This window comes from Hyla sarda, unplaced genomic scaffold (genome assembly GCF_029499605.1).
Source record: "Hyla sarda isolate aHylSar1 unplaced genomic scaffold, aHylSar1.hap1 scaffold_492, whole genome shotgun sequence".
In the NCBI taxonomy this organism is placed as follows: Eukaryota; Metazoa; Chordata; class Amphibia; order Anura; family Hylidae; genus Hyla; species Hyla sarda.
The window spans coordinates 102,478-124,435 of NW_026610503.1; the positions used below are offsets into that span (position 1 = coordinate 102,478).

The following is a 21,958-nucleotide window of genomic DNA, read 5'->3' on the forward strand; positions in this document are numbered from 1 at the left end:
CTTCCACAGGCCTTGCAGAGTGTAAACAACAACAACCCAGCTTTGTTGTGTATGTAACCATAGGGATTTGTGATGTCACCTAGAACCTTCACAGCAGCGACAGCTTTATGAGGAGCATCAGCACTGCTCTGCCTGAGCAGAACCATCACCGCCATAGGTTGTCAAATAACCCGGGTTTAACCCACACAGGTAAGTCCAATGGGGTGCAGGCATGTCCTCTATGCTTACAGCTTCCCGTGGGTGTTGGTTTGATACCGTTTGGGGACAGCCAAGGAGGCATCTGCAGGCAACAAAGGTAGGTGTGTGCTTGTGTGTGTGTTTCCTATGCAGATCCTAAGCCCAGTGTCACATGCAAGTAGGAGGAGTAAGAAGGGTTCCTGGCAAATCCGGGTTATGGATTGCATTTAAAAAGGCCCCGTGGGAGTGCAATGGGCCCCTGTCTTGCTGCTTAGCAATAATGGTATGGGTTTAGGTTCTGCTGTGTGTACTGGTGGTTGACTGCCCCCCAGCCCAGAGTGTGCATGGAAAATTGTCTGGCAGCCTCCCTGACAGCAAGCAGTGATAGTGCCCATGAAGGGCACCTTGTTGGGCCCGCCCCTTTCACGGTTATCGCTTCTCGGCCTTTTGGCTAAGATCAAGTGTAGTATCTGTTCTTATCAGTTTAATATCTGATACGTCCCCTATCTGGGGACCATATATTAAATGGATTTTTGAGAACGGGGGCCGATTTCGAAGCTTGCTTCCGTCGCCCTATGCATTGACCCGATATGGCAGTATCTTCGGGTACAGTGCACCACCCCCTTACAGGGTTAAAAAGAAAGATTCCTACTTTCATTGCTACCTGCTTGCTGGCTAGCCAGCTAGCCAGCCCTGTGGGCCTTGCTGCTGCTGCAGCCAAAAAACAAAAGGTGGTGCTGCTGCTGCTTCTGCTGCTTCTGCTTCTGCTTGTGTCTGGCCGCTGTTGGAGCGTCCAGGCACAGGACTTCTGCTGCTGCTGACTAAATGGCCTCCTTAATTGGATCATTTGAGTAGCCAGCACACCTGTGCAGGTAGGGCATGACATGATAGGCAGCTGCCTTGATAGCGGGTGGGTGCTGAATGTTCCTAATTGACAAAATAAGATTAATGCTTATGAAGAAATATAAAATCTCATCCCTTCCCCAATATCGCGCCACACCCCTACCCCTTAATTCCCTGGTTGAACTTGATGGACATATGTCTTTTTTCGACCGTACTAACTATGTAACTATGTAACATAACATGGGGGGGGGGGGGGTCTCCTGGCTGTTCACACAGGTGTGTCATTGCTGTACATTGACCATGCATTGCTTCTGTGGTATTGCAAAGGCAAAGACAAATGCTTCCAGCCATCCATTGCACTAATGGATTGGTCATCAGCTGGCTGTCTATGTCCCGCATCAATATAGACCAAAGTACAGAGGGTTAGGCTATGCTATTGTGCACCTACCTGATGCATCAGAAGGTGCGAGGCCCTTGCTAAATTCTGTGCACAGACTTTGAGATCTATACTTTAGACTGTATCTAAACCTGCTCCAACATGGACTGACATTCTGGCCTACTTTCAGCCGATGCGACTTGTCTGTCGCTGAACAGTCGCTTTTTATGTATTCAGCACCTATGTATAATGTTGTAAAAATGCTCTAGAAGCTAAAGTCGCAGAAATGTCACACATATTTGGCCTGCAACTTTCTGTGCGACAAATTCAGACAGGAAAAATCAGTATAAATCCTTAGAAAATTATCCCCCAGTGTCTCCATCTGCTGGCGGTATTGATTAAGCATTGCTGCACTGATGGGGTATGCATTAGACGAAAAAAAAGAAGAAAAAGAAGAATAATACGCCCAGAAAAGAGGCGAAAAGGAGAAAAACGTAAAAAAACGTGAAAAAAAGTAAGAGGAAGAGAAGGGAAAAAAAGGTGGAAATGGGTTTAAAAGTGATTTCGGCGGAGAAATATATATATATATATATATATATATATATATATATATATATATATACGCGCACACACACACATATATATAAACGTATTCTCCGTTGAGATATTGCAGCCGCTGCTGTGTCCAGGCCCAGGAGCCTTAGCACTGTGCTGTGATGTCACTCAATACCACTGACATCACTAGGTGTAAACAACATCTCTCCTTTGCTGTGTATGTGACTATGGAGCTGTTTGGTGATGTCGTCTATTATGGCCTTCATAGAAGCAACAGGAGATTGTTGCATCCATCTAGAACCCTCAGAACTACAGTGCTATGATGTCACTCACTTCCACAGGCCTTGCAGAGTGTAAACAACAACAACCCAGCTTTGTTGTGTATGTAACCATAGGGATTTGTGATGTCACCTAGAACCTTCACAGCAGCGACAGCTTTATGAGGAGCATCAGCACTGCTCTGCCTGAGCAGAACCATCACCGCCATAGGTTGTCAAATAACCCGGGTTTAACCCACACAGGTAAGTCCAATGGGGTGCAGGCATGTCCTCTATGCTTACAGCTTCCCGTGGGTGTTGGTTTGATACCGTTTGGGGACAGCCAAGGAGGCATCTGCAGGCAACAAAGGTAGGTGTGTGCTTGTGTGTGTGTTTCCTATGCAGATCCTAAGCCCAGTGTCACATGCAAGTAGGAGGAGTAAGAAGGGTTCCTGGCAAATCCGGGTTATGGATTGCATTTAAAAAGGCCCCGTGGGAGTGCAATGGGCCCCTGTCTTGCTGCTTAGCAATAATGGTATGGGTTTAGGTTCTGCTGTGTGTACTGGTGGTTGACTGCCCCCCAGCCCAGAGTGTGCATGGAAAATTGTCTGGCAGCCTCCCTGACAGCAAGCAGTGATAGTGCCCATGAAGGGCACCTTGTTGGGCCCGCCCCTTTCACGGTTATCGCTTCTCGGCCTTTTGGCTAAGATCAAGTGTAGTATCTGTTCTTATCAGTTTAATATCTGATACGTCCCCTATCTGGGGACCATATATTAAATGGATTTTTGAGAACGGGGGCCGATTTCGAAGCTTGCTTCCGTCGCCCTATGCATTGACCCGATATGGCAGTATCTTCGGGTACAGTGCACCACCCCCTTACAGGGTTAAAAAGAAAGATTCCTACTTTCATTGCTACCTGCTTGCTGGCTAGCCAGCTAGCCAGCCCTGTGGGCCTTGCTGCTGCTGCAGCCAAAAAACAAAAGGTGGTGCTGCTGCTGCTTCTGCTGCTTCTGCTTCTGCTTGTGTCTGGCCGCTGTTGGAGCGTCCAGGCACAGGACTTCTGCTGCTGCTGACTAAATGGCCTCCTTAATTGGATCATTTGAGTAGCCAGCACACCTGTGCAGGTAGGGCATGACATGATAGGCAGCTGCCTTGATAGCGGGTGGGTGCTGAATGTTCCTAATTGACAAAATAAGATTAATGCTTATGAAGAAATATAAAATCTCATCCCTTCCCCAATATCGCGCCACACCCCTACCCCTTAATTCCCTGGTTGAACTTGATGGACATATGTCTTTTTTCGACCGTACTAACTATGTAACTATGTAACATAACATGGGGGGGGGGGGGGGGTCTCCTGGCTGTTCACACAGGTGTGTCATTGCTGTACATTGACCATGCATTGCTTCTGTGGTATTGCAAAGGCAAAGACAAATGCTTCCAGCCATCCATTGCACTAATGGATTGGTCATCAGCTGGCTGTCTATGTCCCGCATCAATATAGACCAAAGTACAGAGGGTTAGGCTATGCTATTGTGCACCTACCTGATGCATCAGAAGGTGCGAGGCCCTTGCTAAATTCTGTGCACAGACTTTGAGATCTATACTTTAGACTGTATCTAAACCTGCTCCAACATGGACTGACATTCTGGCCTACTTTCAGCCGATGCGACTTGTCTGTCGCTGAACAGTCGCTTTTTATGTATTCAGCACCTATGTATAATGTTGTAAAAATGCTCTAGAAGCTAAAGTCGCAGAAATGTCACACATATTTGGCCTGCAACTTTCTGTGCGACAAATTCAGACAGGAAAAATCAGTATAAATCCTTAGAAAATTATCCCCCAGTGTCTCCATCTGCTGGCGGTATTGAATAAGCATTGCTGCACTGATGGGGTATGCATTAGACGAAAAAAAAGAAGAAAAAGAAGAATAATACGCCCAGAAAAGAGGCGAAAAGGAGAAAAACGTAAAAAAACGTGAAAAAAAAGTAAGAGGAAGAGAAGGGAAAAAAAGGTGGAAATGGGTTTAAAAGTGATTTCGGCGGAGAAATATATATATATATATATATATATATATATATATATATATATATATATACGCGCACACACACACATATATATAAACGTATTCTCCGTTGAGATATTGCAGCCGCTGCTGTGTCCAGGCCCAGGAGCCTTAGCACTGTGCTGTGATGTCACTCAATACCACTGACATCACTAGGTGTAAACAACATCTCTCCTTTGCTGTGTATGTGACTATGGAGCTGTTTGGTGATGTCGTCTATTATGGCCTTCATAGAAGCAACAGGAGATTGTTGCATCCATCTAGAACCCTCAGAACTACAGTGCTATGATGTCACTCACTTCCACAGGCCTTGCAGAGTGTAAACAACAACAACCCAGCTTTGTTGTGTATGTAACCATAGGGATTTGTGATGTCACCTAGAACCTTCACAGCAGCGACAGCTTTATGAGGAGCATCAGCACTGCTCTGCCTGAGCAGAACCATCACCGCCATAGGTTGTCAAATAACCCGGGTTTAACCCACACAGGTAAGTCCAATGGGGTGCAGGCATGTCCTCTATGCTTACAGCTTCCCGTGGGTGTTGGTTTGATACCGTTTGGGGACAGCCAAGGAGGCATCTGCAGGCAACAAAGGTAGGTGTGTGCTTGTGTGTGTGTTTCCTATGCAGATCCTAAGCCCAGTGTCACATGCAAGTAGGAGGAGTAAGAAGGGTTCCTGGCAAATCCGGGTTATGGATTGCATTTAAAAAGGCCCCGTGGGAGTGCAATGGGCCCCTGTCTTGCTGCTTAGCAATAATGGTATGGGTTTAGGTTCTGCTGTGTGTACTGGTGGTTGACTGCCCCCCAGCCCAGAGTGTGCATGGAAAATTGTCTGGCAGCCTCCCTGACAGCAAGCAGTGATAGTGCCCATGAAGGGCACCTTGTTGGGCCCGCCCCTTTCACGGTTATCGCTTCTCGGCCTTTTGGCTAAGATCAAGTGTAGTATCTGTTCTTATCAGTTTAATATCTGATACGTCCCCTATCTGGGGACCATATATTAAATGGATTTTTGAGAACGGGGGCCGATTTCGAAGCTTGCTTCCGTCGCCCTATGCATTGACCCGATATGGCAGTATCTTCGGGTACAGTGCACCACCCCCTTACAGGGTTAAAAAGAAAGATTCCTACTTTCATTGCTACCTGCTTGCTGGCTAGCCAGCTAGCCAGCCCTGTGGGCCTTGCTGCTGCTGCAGCCAAAAAACAAAAGGTGGTGCTGCTGCTGCTTCTGCTGCTTCTGCTTCTGCTTGTGTCTGGCCGCTGTTGGAGCGTCCAGGCACAGGACTTCTGCTGCTGCTGACTAAATGGCCTCCTTAATTGGATCATTTGAGTAGCCAGCACACCTGTGCAGGTAGGGCATGACATGATAGGCAGCTGCCTTGATAGCGGGTGGGTGCTGAATGTTCCTAATTGACAAAATAAGATTAATGCTTATGAAGAAATATAAAATCTCATCCCTTCCCCAATATCGCGCCACACCCCTACCCCTTAATTCCCTGGTTGAACTTGATGGACATATGTCTTTTTTCGACCGTACTAACTATGTAACTATGTAACATAACATGGGGGGGGGGGGGGTCTCCTGGCTGTTCACACAGGTGTGTCATTGCTGTACATTGACCATGCATTGCTTCTGTGGTATTGCAAAGGCAAAGACAAATGCTTCCAGCCATCCATTGCACTAATGGATTGGTCATCAGCTGGCTGTCTATGTCCCGCATCAATATAGACCAAAGTACAGAGGGTTAGGCTATGCTATTGTGCACCTACCTGATGCATCAGAAGGTGCGAGGCCCTTGCTAAATTCTGTGCACAGACTTTGAGATCTATACTTTAGACTGTATCTAAACCTGCTCCAACATGGACTGACATTCTGGCCTACTTTCAGCCGATGCGACTTGTCTGTCGCTGAACAGTCGCTTTTTATGTATTCAGCACCTATGTATAATGTTGTAAAAATGCTCTAGAAGCTAAAGTCGCAGAAATGTCACACATATTTGGCCTGCAACTTTCTGTGCGACAAATTCAGACAGGAAAAATCAGTATAAATCCTTAGAAAATTATCCCCCAGTGTCTCCATCTGCTGGCGGTATTGATTAAGCATTGCTGCACTGATGGGGTATGCATTAGACGAAAAAAAAGAAGAAAAAGAAGAATAATACGCCCAGAAAAGAGGCGAAAAGGAGAAAAACGTAAAAAAACGTGAAAAAAAAGTAAGAGGAAGAGAAGGGAAAAAAAGGTGGAAATGGGTTTAAAAGTGATTTCGGCGGAGAAATATATATATATATATATATATATATATATATATATATATATATATACGCGCACACACACACATATATATAAACGTATTCTCCGTTGAGATATTGCAGCCGCTGCTGTGTCCAGGCCCAGGAGCCTTAGCACTGTGCTGTGATGTCACTCAATACCACTGACATCACTAGGTGTAAACAACATCTCTCCTTTGCTGTGTATGTGACTATGGAGCTGTTTGGTGATGTCGTCTATTATGGCCTTCATAGAAGCAACAGGAGATTGTTGCATCCATCTAGAACCCTCAGAACTACAGTGCTATGATGTCACTCACTTCCACAGGCCTTGCAGAGTGTAAACAACAACAACCCAGCTTTGTTGTGTATGTAACCATAGGGATTTGTGATGTCACCTAGAACCTTCACAGCAGCGACAGCTTTATGAGGAGCATCAGCACTGCTCTGCCTGAGCAGAACCATCACCGCCATAGGTTGTCAAATAACCCGGGTTTAACCCACACAGGTAAGTCCAATGGGGTGCAGGCATGTCCTCTATGCTTACAGCTTCCCGTGGGTGTTGGTTTGATACCGTTTGGGGACAGCCAAGGAGGCATCTGCAGGCAACAAAGGTAGGTGTGTGCTTGTGTGTGTGTTTCCTATGCAGATCCTAAGCCCAGTGTCACATGCAAGTAGGAGGAGTAAGAAGGGTTCCTGGCAAATCCGGGTTATGGATTGCATTTAAAAAGGCCCCGTGGGAGTGCAATGGGCCCCTGTCTTGCTGCTTAGCAATAATGGTATGGGTTTAGGTTCTGCTGTGTGTACTGGTGGTTGACTGCCCCCCAGCCCAGAGTGTGCATGGAAAATTGTCTGGCAGCCTCCCTGACAGCAAGCAGTGATAGTGCCCATGAAGGGCACCTTGTTGGGCCCGCCCCTTTCACGGTTATCGCTTCTCGGCCTTTTGGCTAAGATCAAGTGTAGTATCTGTTCTTATCAGTTTAATATCTGATACGTCCCCTATCTGGGGACCATATATTAAATGGATTTTTGAGAACGGGGGCCGATTTCGAAGCTTGCTTCCGTCGCCCTATGCATTGACCCGATATGGCAGTATCTTCGGGTACAGTGCACCACCCCCTTACAGGGTTAAAAAGAAAGATTCCTACTTTCATTGCTACCTGCTTGCTGGCTAGCCAGCTAGCCAGCCCTGTGGGCCTTGCTGCTGCTGCAGCCAAAAAACAAAAGGTGGTGCTGCTGCTGCTTCTGCTGCTTCTGCTTCTGCTTGTGTCTGGCCGCTGTTGGAGCGTCCAGGCACAGGACTTCTGCTGCTGCTGACTAAATGGCCTCCTTAATTGGATCATTTGAGTAGCCAGCACACCTGTGCAGGTAGGGCATGACATGATAGGCAGCTGCCTTGATAGCGGGTGGGTGCTGAATGTTCCTAATTGACAAAATAAGATTAATGCTTATGAAGAAATATAAAATCTCATCCCTTCCCCAATATCGCGCCACACCCCTACCCCTTAATTCCCTGGTTGAACTTGATGGACATATGTCTTTTTTCGACCGTACTAACTATGTAACTATGTAACATAACATGGGGGGGGGGGGGTCTCCTGGCTGTTCACACAGGTGTGTCATTGCTGTACATTGACCATGCATTGCTTCTGTGGTATTGCAAAGGCAAAGACAAATGCTTCCAGCCATCCATTGCACTAATGGATTGGTCATCAGCTGGCTGTCTATGTCCCGCATCAATATAGACCAAAGTACAGAGGGTTAGGCTATGCTATTGTGCACCTACCTGATGCATCAGAAGGTGCGAGGCCCTTGCTAAATTCTGTGCACAGACTTTGAGATCTATACTTTAGACTGTATCTAAACCTGCTCCAACATGGACTGACATTCTGGCCTACTTTCAGCCGATGCGACTTGTCTGTCGCTGAACAGTCGCTTTTTATGTATTCAGCACCTATGTATAATGTTGTAAAAATGCTCTAGAAGCTAAAGTCGCAGAAATGTCACACATATTTGGCCTGCAACTTTCTGTGCGACAAATTCAGACAGGAAAAATCAGTATAAATCCTTAGAAAATTATCCCCCAGTGTCTCCATCTGCTGGCGGTATTGAATAAGCATTGCTGCACTGATGGGGTATGCATTAGACGAAAAAAAAGAAGAAAAAGAAGAATAATACGCCCAGAAAAGAGGCGAAAAGGAGAAAAACGTAAAAAAACGTGAAAAAAAAGTAAGAGGAAGAGAAGGGAAAAAAAGGTGGAAATGGGTTTAAAAGTGATTTCGGCGGAGAAATATATATATATATATATATATATATATATATATATATATACGCGCACACACACACATATATATAAACGTATTCTCCGTTGAGATATTGCAGCCGCTGCTGTGTCCAGGCCCAGGAGCCTTAGCACTGTGCTGTGATGTCACTCAATACCACTGACATCACTAGGTGTAAACAACATCTCTCCTTTGCTGTGTATGTGACTATGGAGCTGTTTGGTGATGTCGTCTATTATGGCCTTCATAGAAGCAACAGGAGATTGTTGCATCCATCTAGAACCCTCAGAACTACAGTGCTATGATGTCACTCACTTCCACAGGCCTTGCAGAGTGTAAACAACAACAACCCAGCTTTGTTGTGTATGTAACCATAGGGATTTGTGATGTCACCTAGAACCTTCACAGCAGCGACAGCTTTATGAGGAGCATCAGCACTGCTCTGCCTGAGCAGAACCATCACCGCCATAGGTTGTCAAATAACCCGGGTTTAACCCACACAGGTAAGTCCAATGGGGTGCAGGCATGTCCTCTATGCTTACAGCTTCCCGTGGGTGTTGGTTTGATACCGTTTGGGGACAGCCAAGGAGGCATCTGCAGGCAACAAAGGTAGGTGTGTGCTTGTGTGTGTGTTTCCTATGCAGATCCTAAGCCCAGTGTCACATGCAAGTAGGAGGAGTAAGAAGGGTTCCTGGCAAATCCGGGTTATGGATTGCATTTAAAAAGGCCCCGTGGGAGTGCAATGGGCCCCTGTCTTGCTGCTTAGCAATAATGGTATGGGTTTAGGTTCTGCTGTGTGTACTGGTGGTTGACTGCCCCCCAGCCCAGAGTGTGCATGGAAAATTGTCTGGCAGCCTCCCTGACAGCAAGCAGTGATAGTGCCCATGAAGGGCACCTTGTTGGGCCCGCCCCTTTCACGGTTATCGCTTCTCGGCCTTTTGGCTAAGATCAAGTGTAGTATCTGTTCTTATCAGTTTAATATCTGATACGTCCCCTATCTGGAGACCATATATTAAATGGATTTTTGAGAACGGGGGCCGATTTCGAAGCTTGCTTCCGTCGCCCTATGCATTGACCCGATATGGCAGTATCTTCGGGTACAGTGCACCACCCCCTTACAGGGTTAAAAAGAAAGATTCCTACTTTCATTGCTACCTGCTTGCTGGCTAGCCAGCTAGCCAGCCCTGTGGGCCTTGCTGCTGCTGCAGCCAATAAACAAAAGGTGGTGCTTCTGCTGCTTCTGCTTCTGCTTGTGTCTGGCCGCTGTTGGAGCGTCCAGGCACAGGACTTCTGCTGCTGCTGACTAAATGGCCTCCTTAATTGGATCATTTGAGTAGCCAGCACACCTGTGCAGGTAGGGCATGACATGATAGGCAGCTGCCTTGATAGCGGGTGGGTGCTGAATGTTCCTAATTGACAAAATAAGATTAATGCTTATGAAGAAATATAAAATCTCATCCCTTCCCCAATATCGCGCCACACCCCTACCCCTTAATTCCCTGGTTGAACTTGATGGACATATGTCTTTTTTCGACCGTACTAACTATGTAACTATGTAACATAACATGGGGGGGGGGGGGGGTCTCCTGGCTGTTCACACAGGTGTGTCATTGCTGTACATTGACCATGCATTGCTTCTGTGGTATTGCAAAGGCAAAGACAAATGCTTCCAGCCATCCATTGCACTAATGGATTGGTCATCAGCTGGCTGTCTATGTCCCGCATCAATATAGACCAAAGTACAGAGGGTTAGGCTATGCTATTGTGCACCTACCTGATGCATCAGAAGGTGCGAGGCCCTTGCTAAATTCTGTGCACAGACTTTGAGATCTATGCTTTAGACTGTATCTAAACCTGCTCCAACATGGACTGACATTCTGGCCTACTTTCAGCCGATGCGACTTGTCTGTCGCTGAACAGTCGCTTTTTATGTATTCAGCACCTATGTATAATGTTGTAAAAATGCTCTAGAAGCTAAAGTCGCAGAAATGTCACACATATTTGGCCTGCAACTTTCTGTGCGACAAATTCAGACAGGAAAAATCAGTATAAATCCTTAGAAAATTATCCCCCAGTGTCTCCATCTGCTGGCGGTATTGAATAAGCATTGCTGCACTGATGGGGTATGCATTAGACGAAAAAAAAGAAGAAAAAGAAGAATAATACGCCCAGAAAAGAGGCGAAAAGGAGAAAAACGTAAAAAAACGTGAAAAAAAAGTAAGAGGAAGAGAAGGGAAAAAAAGGTGGAAATGGGTTTAAAAGTGATTTCGGCGGAGAAATATATATATATATATATATATATATATATATATATATATACGCGCACACACACACATATATATAAACGTATTCTCCGTTGAGATATTGCAGCCGCTGCTGTGTCCAGGCCCAGGAGCCTTAGCACTGTGCTGTGATGTCACTCAATACCACTGACATCACTAGGTGTAAACAACATCTCTCCTTTGCTGTGTATGTGACTATGGAGCTGTTTGGTGATGTCGTCTATTATGGCCTTCATAGAAGCAACAGGAGATTGTTGCATCCATCTAGAACCCTCAGAACTACAGTGCTATGATGTCACTCACTTCCACAGGCCTTGCAGAGTGTAAACAACAACAACCCAGCTTTGTTGTGTATGTAACCATAGGGATTTGTGATGTCACCTAGAACCTTCACAGCAGCGACAGCTTTATGAGGAGCATCAGCACTGCTCTGCCTGAGCAGAACCATCACCGCCATAGGTTGTCAAATAACCCGGGTTTAACCCACACAGGTAAGTCCAATGGGGTGCAGGCATGTCCTCTATGCTTACAGCTTCCCGTGGGTGTTGGTTTGATACCGTTTGGGGACAGCCAAGGAGGCATCTGCAGGCAACAAAGGTAGGTGTGTGCTTGTGTGTGTGTTTCCTATGCAGATCCTAAGCCCAGTGTCACATGCAAGTAGGAGGAGTAAGAAGGGTTCCTGGCAAATCCGGGTTATGGATTGCATTTAAAAAGGCCCCGTGGGAGTGCAATGGGCCCCTGTCTTGCTGCTTAGCAATAATGGTATGGGTTTAGGTTCTGCTGTGTGTACTGGTGGTTGACTGCCCCCCAGCCCAGAGTGTGCATGGAAAATTGTCTGGCAGCCTCCCTGACAGCAAGCAGTGATAGTGCCCATGAAGGGCACCTTGTTGGGCCCGCCCCTTTCACGGTTATCGCTTCTCGGCCTTTTGGCTAAGATCAAGTGTAGTATCTGTTCTTATCAGTTTAATATCTGATACGTCCCCTATCTGGGGACCATATATTAAATGGATTTTTGAGAACGGGGGCCGATTTCGAAGCTTGCTTCCGTCGCCCTATGCATTGACCCGATATGGCAGTATCTTCGGGTACAGTGCACCACCCCCTTACAGGGTTAAAAAGAAAGATTCCTACTTTCATTGCTACCTGCTTGCTGGCTAGCCAGCTAGCCAGCCCTGTGGGCCTTGCTGCTGCTGCAGCCAAAAAACAAAAGGTGGTGCTGCTGCTGCTTCTGCTGCTTCTGCTTCTGCTTGTGTCTGGCCGCTGTTGGAGCGTCCAGGCACAGGACTTCTGCTGCTGCTGACTAAATGGCCTCCTTAATTGGATCATTTGAGTAGCCAGCACACCTGTGCAGGTAGGGCATGACATGATAGGCAGCTGCCTTGATAGCGGGTGGGTGCTGAATGTTCCTAATTGACAAAATAAGATTAATGCTTATGAAGAAATATAAAATCTCATCCCTTCCCCAATATCGCGCCACACCCCTACCCCTTAATTCCCTGGTTGAACTTGATGGACATATGTCTTTTTTCGACCGTACTAACTATGTAACTATGTAACATAACATGGGGGGGGGGGGGTCTCCTGGCTGTTCACACAGGTGTGTCATTGCTGTACATTGACCATGCATTGCTTCTGTGGTATTGCAAAGGCAAAGACAAATGCTTCCAGCCATCCATTGCACTAATGGATTGGTCATCAGCTGGCTGTCTATGTCCCGCATCAATATAGACCAAAGTACAGAGGGTTAGGCTATGCTATTGTGCACCTACCTGATGCATCAGAAGGTGCGAGGCCCTTGCTAAATTCTGTGCACAGACTTTGAGATCTATGCTTTAGACTGTATCTAAACCTGCTCCAACATGGACTGACATTCTGGCCTACTTTCAGCCGATGCGACTTGTCTGTCGCTGAACAGTCGCTTTTTATGTATTCAGCACCTATGTATAATGTTGTAAAAATGCTCTAGAAGCTAAAGTCGCAGAAATGTCACACATATTTGGCCTGCAACTTTCTGTGCGACAAATTCAGACAGGAAAAATCAGTATAAATCCTTAGAAAATTATCCCCCAGTGTCTCCATCTGCTGGCGGTATTGAATAAGCATTGCTGCACTGATGGGGTATGCATTAGACGAAAAAAAAGAAGAAAAAGAAGAATAATACGCCCAGAAAAGAGGCGAAAAGGAGAAAAACGTAAAAAAACGTGAAAAAAAAGTAAGAGGAAGAGAAGGGAAAAAAAGGTGGAAATGGGTTTAAAAGTGATTTCGGCGGAGAAATATATATATATATATATATATATATATATATATATATATACGCGCACACACACACATATATATAAACGTATTCTCCGTTGAGATATTGCAGCCGCTGCTGTGTCCAGGCCCAGGAGCCTTAGCACTGTGCTGTGATGTCACTCAATACCACTGACATCACTAGGTGTAAACAACATCTCTCCTTTGCTGTGTATGTGACTATGGAGCTGTTTGGTGATGTCGTCTATTATGGCCTTCATAGAAGCAACAGGAGATTGTTGCATCCATCTAGAACCCTCAGAACTACAGTGCTATGATGTCACTCACTTCCACAGGCCTTGCAGAGTGTAAACAACAACAACCCAGCTTTGTTGTGTATGTAACCATAGGGATTTGTGATGTCACCTAGAACCTTCACAGCAGCGACAGCTTTATGAGGAGCATCAGCACTGCTCTGCCTGAGCAGAACCATCACCGCCATAGGTTGTCAAATAACCCGGGTTTAACCCACACAGGTAAGTCCAATGGGGTGCAGGCATGTCCTCTATGCTTACAGCTTCCCGTGGGTGTTGGTTTGATACCGTTTGGGGACAGCCAAGGAGGCATCTGCAGGCAACAAAGGTAGGTGTGTGCTTGTGTGTGTGTTTCCTATGCAGATCCTAAGCCCAGTGTCACATGCAAGTAGGAGGAGTAAGAAGGGTTCCTGGCAAATCCGGGTTATGGATTGCATTTAAAAAGGCCCCGTGGGAGTGCAATGGGCCCCTGTCTTGCTGCTTAGCAATAATGGTATGGGTTTAGGTTCTGCTGTGTGTACTGGTGGTTGACTGCCCCCCAGCCCAGAGTGTGCATGGAAAATTGTCTGGCAGCCTCCCTGACAGCAAGCAGTGATAGTGCCCATGAAGGGCACCTTGTTGGGCCCGCCCCTTTCACGGTTATCGCTTCTCGGCCTTTTGGCTAAGATCAAGTGTAGTATCTGTTCTTATCAGTTTAATATCTGATACGTCCCCTATCTGGGGACCATATATTAAATGGATTTTTGAGAACGGGGGCCGATTTCGAAGCTTGCTTCCGTCGCCCTATGCATTGACCCGATATGGCAGTATCTTCGGGTACAGTGCACCACCCCCTTACAGGGTTAAAAAGAAAGATTCCTACTTTCATTGCTACCTGCTTGCTGGCTAGCCAGCTAGCCAGCCCTGTGGGCCTTGCTGCTGCTGCAGCCAAAAAACAAAAGGTGGTGCTGCTGCTGCTTCTGCTGCTTCTGCTTCTGCTTGTGTCTGGCCGCTGTTGGAGCGTCCAGGCACAGGACTTCTGCTGCTGCTGACTAAATGGCCTCCTTAATTGGATCATTTGAGTAGCCAGCACACCTGTGCAGGTAGGGCATGACATGATAGGCAGCTGCCTTGATAGCGGGTGGGTGCTGAATGTTCCTAATTGACAAAATAAGATTAATGCTTATGAAGAAATATAAAATCTCATCCCTTCCCCAATATCGCGCCACACCCCTACCCCTTAATTCCCTGGTTGAACTTGATGGACATATGTCTTTTTTCGACCGTACTAACTATGTAACTATGTAACATAACATGGGGGGGGGGGTCTCCTGGCTGTTCACACAGGTGTGTCATTGCTGTACATTGACCATGCATTGCTTCTGTGGTATTGCAAAGGCAAAGACAAATGCTTCCAGCCATCCATTGCACTAATGGATTGGTCATCAGCTGGCTGTCTATGTCCCGCATCAATATAGACCAAAGTACAGAGGGTTAGGCTATGCTATTGTGCACCTACCTGATGCATCAGAAGGTGCGAGGCCCTTGCTAAATTCTGTGCACAGACTTTGAGATCTATACTTTAGACTGTATCTAAACCTGCTCCAACATGGACTGACATTCTGGCCTACTTTCAGCCGATGCGACTTGTCTGTCGCTGAACAGTCGCTTTTTATGTATTCAGCACCTATGTATAATGTTGTAAAAATGCTCTAGAAGCTAAAGTCGCAGAAATGTCACACATATTTGGCCTGCAACTTTCTGTGCGACAAATTCAGACAGGAAAAATCAGTATAAATCCTTAGAAAATTATCCCCCAGTGTCTCCATCTGCTGGCGGTATTGAATAAGCATTGCTGCACTGATGGGGTATGCATTAGACGAAAAAAAAGAAGAAAAAGAAGAATAATACGCCCAGAAAAGAGGCGAAAAGGAGAAAAACGTAAAAAAACTTGAAAAAAAAGTAAGAGGAAGAGAAGGGAAAAAAAGGTGGAAATGGGTTTAAAAGTGATTTCGGCGGAGAAATATATATATATATATATATATATATATATATATATATATATACGCGCACACACACACATATATATAAACGTATTCTCCGTTGAGATATTGCAGCCGCTGCTGTGTCCAGGCCCAGGAGCCTTAGCACTGTGCTGTGATGTCACTCAATACCACTGACATCACTAGGTGTAAACAACATCTCTCCTTTGCTGTGTATGTGACTATGGAGCTGTTTGGTGATGTCGTCTATTATGGCCTTCATAGAAGCAACAGGAGATTGTTGCATCCATCTAGAACCCTCAGAACTACAGTGCTATGATGTCACTCACTTCCACAGGCCTTGCAGAGTGTAAACAACAACAACCCAGCTTTGTTGTGTATGTAACCATAGGGATTTGTGATGTCACCTAGAACCTTCACAGCAGCGACAGCTTTATGAGGAGCATCAGCACTGCTCTGCCTGAGCAGAACCATCACCGCCATAGGTTGTCAAATAACCCGGGTTTAACCCACACAGGTAAGTCCAATGGGGTGCAGGCATGTCCTCTATGCTTACAGCTTCCCGTGGGTGTTGGTTTGATACCGTTTGGGGACAGCCAAGGAGGCATCTGCAGGCAACAAAGGTAGGTGTGTGCTTGTGTGTGTGTTTCCTATGCAGATCCTAAGCCCAGTGTCACATGCAAGTAGGAGGAGTAAGAAGGGTTCCTGGCAAATCCGGGTTATGGATTGCATTTAAAAAGGCCCCGTGGGAGTGCAATGGGCCCCTGTCTTGCTGCTTAGCAATAATGGTATGGGTTTAGGTTCTGCTGTGTGTACTGGTGGTTGACTGCCCCCCAGCCCAGAGTGTGCATGGAAAATTGTCTGGCAGCCTCCCTGACAGCAAGCAGTGATAGTGCCCATGAAGGGCACCTTGTTGGGCCCGCCCCTTTCACGGTTATCGCTTCTCGGTCTTTTGGCTTCGATCCTGTGCGGTTACCGGGCAGGGTAGGAGTCGGAAGGGGTGGTGATCGGGGCCCTCTTTTGCGGGGGGGCCCTGGATTGTTACTGGGTTGCGATAGTGGGTATCTTAACCTGCAAAAATGAGTGGAGAGAGGACTCGAGGATACGGTGCGGATTTACGTTCCTGGCGAACACCGGGGGACGATTGGATTGGATCAAGTTGTGCTGGAGATTCTTCGCAAGCTCCAGTACCTTCAGGTATGGCATGTAATCGCTATGCAAGATTTCCCTAGGCAAGGGATTTACGATATAACCTTTTATGATTCTGAGGTTTGCCAGAGGGTCTACATGGACTTAGAAGTGATGAAGAGGAGGAATGAGCCAGCTATAATGAGTAAGGTGAAAGTGGAACCATTATTCATGAATATGTCTAAGGTTGTTATAGTCCATATGTACAACCCGAAGGTTTCGGATGAGATGGTGACCAATTTTTTGTACCGATATTGTGATGAAGTTAAATTTCTTGGAAGACTCAAGAACAGACATTTGTACTTTAATTGTAAAAGGAAATTTGTTGTAAAATTTAAAAAGGACGAAGGAATGGAAGAGGGAAGGAAGAGTATACCACAGGTATTTTCTATTGGAGGAGAAAGAGGTTTTTGTTTTTATGAAGGACAGTTGCAGTACTGTAGACGTTGTCACGCTTATGGACATGTACAGGAGTCTTGCCCTGAGCAAGGAGTATGCTGCAGGAATTGTGGGAAATCAGGTCACAACTCGGGTGAATGTACTGAGAAGAAAACGTGTGATATCTGTGGTAGTGAGGAGCATTTGGCTAGAGGATGCAGTTTATGGTATAGAAAGAAAATGAGCTATGCTGACGCAGCAGGAAATAGAAGAGAGGAAAGAGGAGAAAGGCCATTTCCACGTGTTTTTGGTGTGAATGCTGAGGTGACTCAGGTGATTGACGAGAACTCTGTAAAAGGGAGTGCAGCAGGTGTGACAGTGCAGCACATGAATACTCAGGAAAAATCTGGAAAAGGGGAGGAGGGTGACTCCACTGGTGTGCATTGTGAGGAGACTGGTGTTGGTGAAGAGTTTACTGAGGTCAGTAAGAAGAAAGCACGTAAAGGGAAAAAAGAGAAAGTGGTGGAGAGTGTGGAGACTGTGTGTAGGGAGGTTCCCCCATGTGAAGAAACAATTGAGGATTTTGAATGCCCAAACCCAGTGGTGGGGGAGGAGGAGGGGATGGAGTTTCAGGAGAATGAGAGTGAGAGATCCCTAACACCTGGGCAGAGGGTGATTAGTGGGGAGGAGAATGTAACATCTGAAGAGGAGGAGAAGGAGGAGGAGGAGGGGGAAGATGAAGATGAAGATGCAAATGGAGGCTTTCAAGGTAAAAGTAAAAGGTGTAAGAAAGGGAGTTGGTCAGGGGATCAGACGGATCCTGTGTATGGAGGTGAGGAAATGATGGACAGGGACTCTCAAGTGGGGTCGCCTGATTGCTATGGGATGCTGCTAAGGAAGGTTGAAGGTCAGAATACTAACTTCTAGTTAAAATGGATGTTAAGAAAATGGATTGCCTTCTTTCCTTTTTAATGGCATTGGTTGTGGCTACTCTTAATGTTCGGAGTATAGGAACAACCATCAGAAGAGCAGCAGTTTTTGATTTTTTGGAGAATGTGAAGGGAGATATATTTTGTTTACAGGAGTGTGCAATTAAGTCTGCACCTTATGTAGATGAATGGAAGAGAGGGCAGTCTTTTTGGTCTACATGCACAGAGAATAAAAATGAAGGTGTGGGGATTTTATTGTGTAACAGGGACATTAAAGTTTTAAATTGCCAAGTTTTAGTACCAGGTCGTTGTATGGTTTTAAATTTTGAGTTTTTAGGCCAGAGAATGAGAGTTTTTAATGTATATGCGCCAGCAGAAAAACAGGCACGTGTGTTATTTTTAGAGTCTCTTAAACTTTTTATTCCTGGTCGTGATGGTACTATTATTGTTGGTGATTTTAACTGCATTAGATCCGTCAATGATCGTGAGAGCTCTGCTAAGGTTAGAACTGATATTACTTCAAATGTTTTAAACCAAATTATTCAAGACTTACATTATTCTGATGTGGGACTGATGGTTAGCACTGATGAAAGATACACCTATATATCAGATAGTGGCCGCTGTAAATCCCGGATTGATTACATTCTTGTCTCTGAGGGGATTAAGGTGGTCCGGTGCAATCAAATGATGTCAACTTTCTCAGATCATAAGATGGTGTCGGCAGAAATAAGTATTGCAGAGTCCTTTCATTTTGGTAGAGGGCTCTGGAAATTAAATGTAAGTCTATTAGAAGATGAAGAAGTAATGGCCGGTTTTAAAGATTTTTTTTTATCTTGTACTTCTAAACAATCTGTTTTTAGTAATGTTTTAGCTTGGTGGGATTGGGCAAAAAGTGAGTTTGCTAAGTATTTTAAGTTCATTTGCATAAGGAGGGCACAAGAAAAGAGGAGGGGTTATGAAAGGCTTATCTCACGTTTAGAAACTCTCTTTAAGTTTAAACATGTTGGTGTGGAGGTGGAGGAGGAAATTGAGAAGGTGAAAATTGAGATGAAGAACAGGTTGTTGGAAAGAGGTAGAAATATTGTTTTTAAATCCAAAGTTCAACATTTGGAGGAAAATGAACAATGTACAAGATATTTCTTTAAAAAATGTTTTAATGCTAGGGGTGTTTTTAAGTCTGTTTTAACTCCTACAGGGGAAGTTGTTGGTGATGAGATGGTGAAGGAGATTGGCAGATTTTATGAAACACTTTTTAGTAATAAGAGCAGAGCCAGTGAGACGGAGATGAATGATTATTGTAATATTTTAGAGAATAATGTCCCTGAAGGAAAAAGTGCATTTTTAATTGAGGAAGTTTGTGAAGGGGAGATCAAGCAGGCTCTGGACAAGACAGCGAAAGGGAAGACACCGGGCTGTGATGGCCTCCCCTTTGAGTTTTATTCAGTTTTTTGGCATATTTTAAAGCAAGATTTTACACGGGTGGTGCAATATGTTTTTAACTCAGGTATTTTAGCGGAGTCTATGAAGAAAGGAGTTATTACCTTGATACATAAGAAAGGTGATGAAAGAGATTTGAAAAATTGGAGGCCGATCACATTATTGAATACAGATTATAAGATCATTGCAAAGATTGTGGCGAACAGGATGAGTGACATAGTTGAGCACCTTGTTGGAGAATACCAAGTTTGTGCAGTGCCAAATAGGAGAATAACTGATAATTTATTAGTTTTAAGAGACTCTATTTATTATAGTAATTTTAATAAGAATGCACTTTTTGTGGAATCCATTGATTTTGAAAAAGCTTATGACAGAGTTGCTCATGATTTTATGTTTATGGTTTTAAAGCATATGGGTATTCCTGAGAAGCTACTGTTTGTGATTAAAAGTTTTTATTATGGGGCAACAAGTCAGATTTTAGTCAATGGACATGTGGGGCCGGGTTTTAATATTTTATCAGGAGTACGACAGGGATGCCCACTCTCCCCAATTTTATTCATTTGTGTCATTGAGGCCTTGCTCAAAAATGTACAGAAGGACAAATGTGTGAGTGGTGTTTTTATCCCGGGAAGTAATGGAAGGAATTTGAAGGTTTTAAGTTACATGGATGATGTGGTTTTTACTTGCACTTCCCAAGCTGATCTTAACAGAGTGAATTTGCATGTAAAGATTTTTTGTTGTATTGCTGGTATGAAAGTCAATTGGGGGAAGTGCCAATTGAGTAATTTTGGAAAGCAAGGAAAAGTGGTGGTGGATGGCGTGGATGAGAAGGAAGATATTGAAGTGTTAGGGGTTGTTTTTGAAAAAAATCTAAAAGGAGGGAAAAGTTATGAGAAGTTGGAGGAGAAGATAGAGAAGAAATTATCTTTTTGGAAATTGAGAAACTTGTCCCTTAAAGGTAAAGTTCTGATTTTAAAGGCAGTAATTTTGCCACTACTATTATATACTGCAATGGTTTTCCCACCCGGCAAATTATGGACCAGAAGGATGACAAGGAAGTTGTTTATTTTTTTCTGGGGTTCAAAGATGGAAAAGATGAAGAGGGAGGAAGTGATGAAGAGCGTGAAGAAAGGCGGATATAATTTCCCGGATATTAATCTGTTTTTAAAGACTCATTACTTTCTTTTAATTTATAAAGTGTCTCAGTGCAATAATTGGGTGGCAGACATGAGCAGGTATTTGGCAGGATGGTTGTTTTCCAAATGGGGCTGGTGTGAGAAGGATCTGAGGAGACCAATAGCGCAAGTTATACCTACCTTCTATGTGGTTCTCAGGTCTTTCAGTGATCAATTTGGTTTGAGTTCCCTGGGAAAACCTGAGAAAAAGAAAATTGAAAATGAAATAAGAAAAAATGAAAGATTATATGAAGTACCATTCTGCACTACTGCTCAGTCTGTGAAGATCTGGAATCTTTTTAATGTTAGAGGATTATCGAATAGACAGAGAGATGTAAACTGGATGACTTTTCATGGCTGCCTCCCAACCAGAGCTTTCCTGAATGGACGAGGAATAAGAGTGAGCGAGAAATGTCCAAGAGAGGGTTGTGGAGGCAGGGAGGATACAGTGCACTTATTTTGGAACTGTTTTTATGCAAGAGAATTTTTTATGCTTCTACAGAGGTTTTTTTCTGCAATCACGGGATATGTTGATTTTAATTTTGAGAAGATTTTTATTGGTCAGGATTTTAGCAGGAGAGAGGACACACATGAAAGCTGGATTGTATTTTCTGTTTTTAAAGAAGTTTTATGGGATTCTAGAAACCTGCTTGTTTTTAAAAATGTGTGTATTTCTCCAAGGGAGTTGAAGAGACTTTTTTTTGGAAGGTTGTTTATTATTTTTCTATTTGACAAGAAGAGAATGGGAGATGAAGAGGCTGAAAAGATTTGGAGATACAAGGAATGGAGAAAGTTGTAAGTATCCTGATCAAGGTTTTGAATTTGTGCTTCTCTTATAGTTTTCTTATTGAGATATTTTTCCGCATGATGTTTTTTCAGACTTTGTTTAGAAGTGATGAGTTTTGGTAGGTGACCTGATGATCGCTTGAACAATAGTCTGTAACTGAGGAAAAAAAAAGGAAAAAAAAAAAAAAAATCTGTTCTTATCAGTTTAATATCTGATACGTCCCCTATCTGGGGACCATATATTAAATGGATTTTTGAGAACGGGGGCCGATTTCGAAGCTTGCTTCCGTCGCCCTATGCATTGACCCGATATGGCAGTATCTTCGGGTACAGTGCACCACCCCCTTACAGGGTTAAAAAGAAAGATTCCTACTTTCATTGCTACCTGCTTGCTGGCTAGCCAGCTAGCCAGCCCTGTGGGCCTTGCTGCTGCTGCA

At 44.6% G+C, this 21,958-nt stretch overlaps 7 non-coding genes and 1 pseudogene across 7 annotated transcripts; all 8 read left to right on the plus strand.

The window, feature by feature from the left end:
• The first annotated feature begins 608 nt into the window (after nucleotides 1-608).
• LOC130337192 (U2 spliceosomal RNA) lies at nucleotides 609-799 on the plus strand. The gene has a single exon (XR_008878132.1). It is a non-coding gene; the product is annotated as a U2 spliceosomal RNA (small nuclear RNA).
• A 2,092-nt stretch (nucleotides 800-2,891) lies between these two features.
• Nucleotides 2,892-3,082, plus strand: LOC130337194 (U2 spliceosomal RNA). Its single transcript, XR_008878134.1, has one exon. It is a non-coding gene; the product is annotated as a U2 spliceosomal RNA (small nuclear RNA).
• Nucleotides 3,083-5,179: 2,097 nt separating this feature from the next.
• LOC130337195 (U2 spliceosomal RNA) lies at nucleotides 5,180-5,370 on the plus strand. Its single transcript, XR_008878135.1, has one exon. It is a non-coding gene; the product is annotated as a U2 spliceosomal RNA (small nuclear RNA).
• A 2,093-nt stretch (nucleotides 5,371-7,463) lies between these two features.
• LOC130337196 (U2 spliceosomal RNA) lies at nucleotides 7,464-7,654 on the plus strand. The gene has a single exon (XR_008878136.1). It is a non-coding gene; the product is annotated as a U2 spliceosomal RNA (small nuclear RNA).
• Nucleotides 7,655-9,740: 2,086 nt separating this feature from the next.
• On the plus strand, nucleotides 9,741-9,931 carry LOC130337143 (U2 spliceosomal RNA). Its single transcript, XR_008878096.1, has one exon. It is a non-coding gene; the product is annotated as a U2 spliceosomal RNA (small nuclear RNA).
• A 2,079-nt stretch (nucleotides 9,932-12,010) lies between these two features.
• LOC130337197 (U2 spliceosomal RNA) lies at nucleotides 12,011-12,201 on the plus strand. Its single transcript, XR_008878137.1, has one exon. It is a non-coding gene; the product is annotated as a U2 spliceosomal RNA (small nuclear RNA).
• A 2,086-nt stretch (nucleotides 12,202-14,287) lies between these two features.
• On the plus strand, nucleotides 14,288-14,478 carry LOC130337198 (U2 spliceosomal RNA). The gene has a single exon (XR_008878138.1). It is a non-coding gene; the product is annotated as a U2 spliceosomal RNA (small nuclear RNA).
• A 7,177-nt stretch (nucleotides 14,479-21,655) lies between these two features.
• On the plus strand, nucleotides 21,656-21,864 carry LOC130337153 (U2 spliceosomal RNA; annotated as a pseudogene).
• Nucleotides 21,865-21,958: the final 94 nt, after the last annotated feature.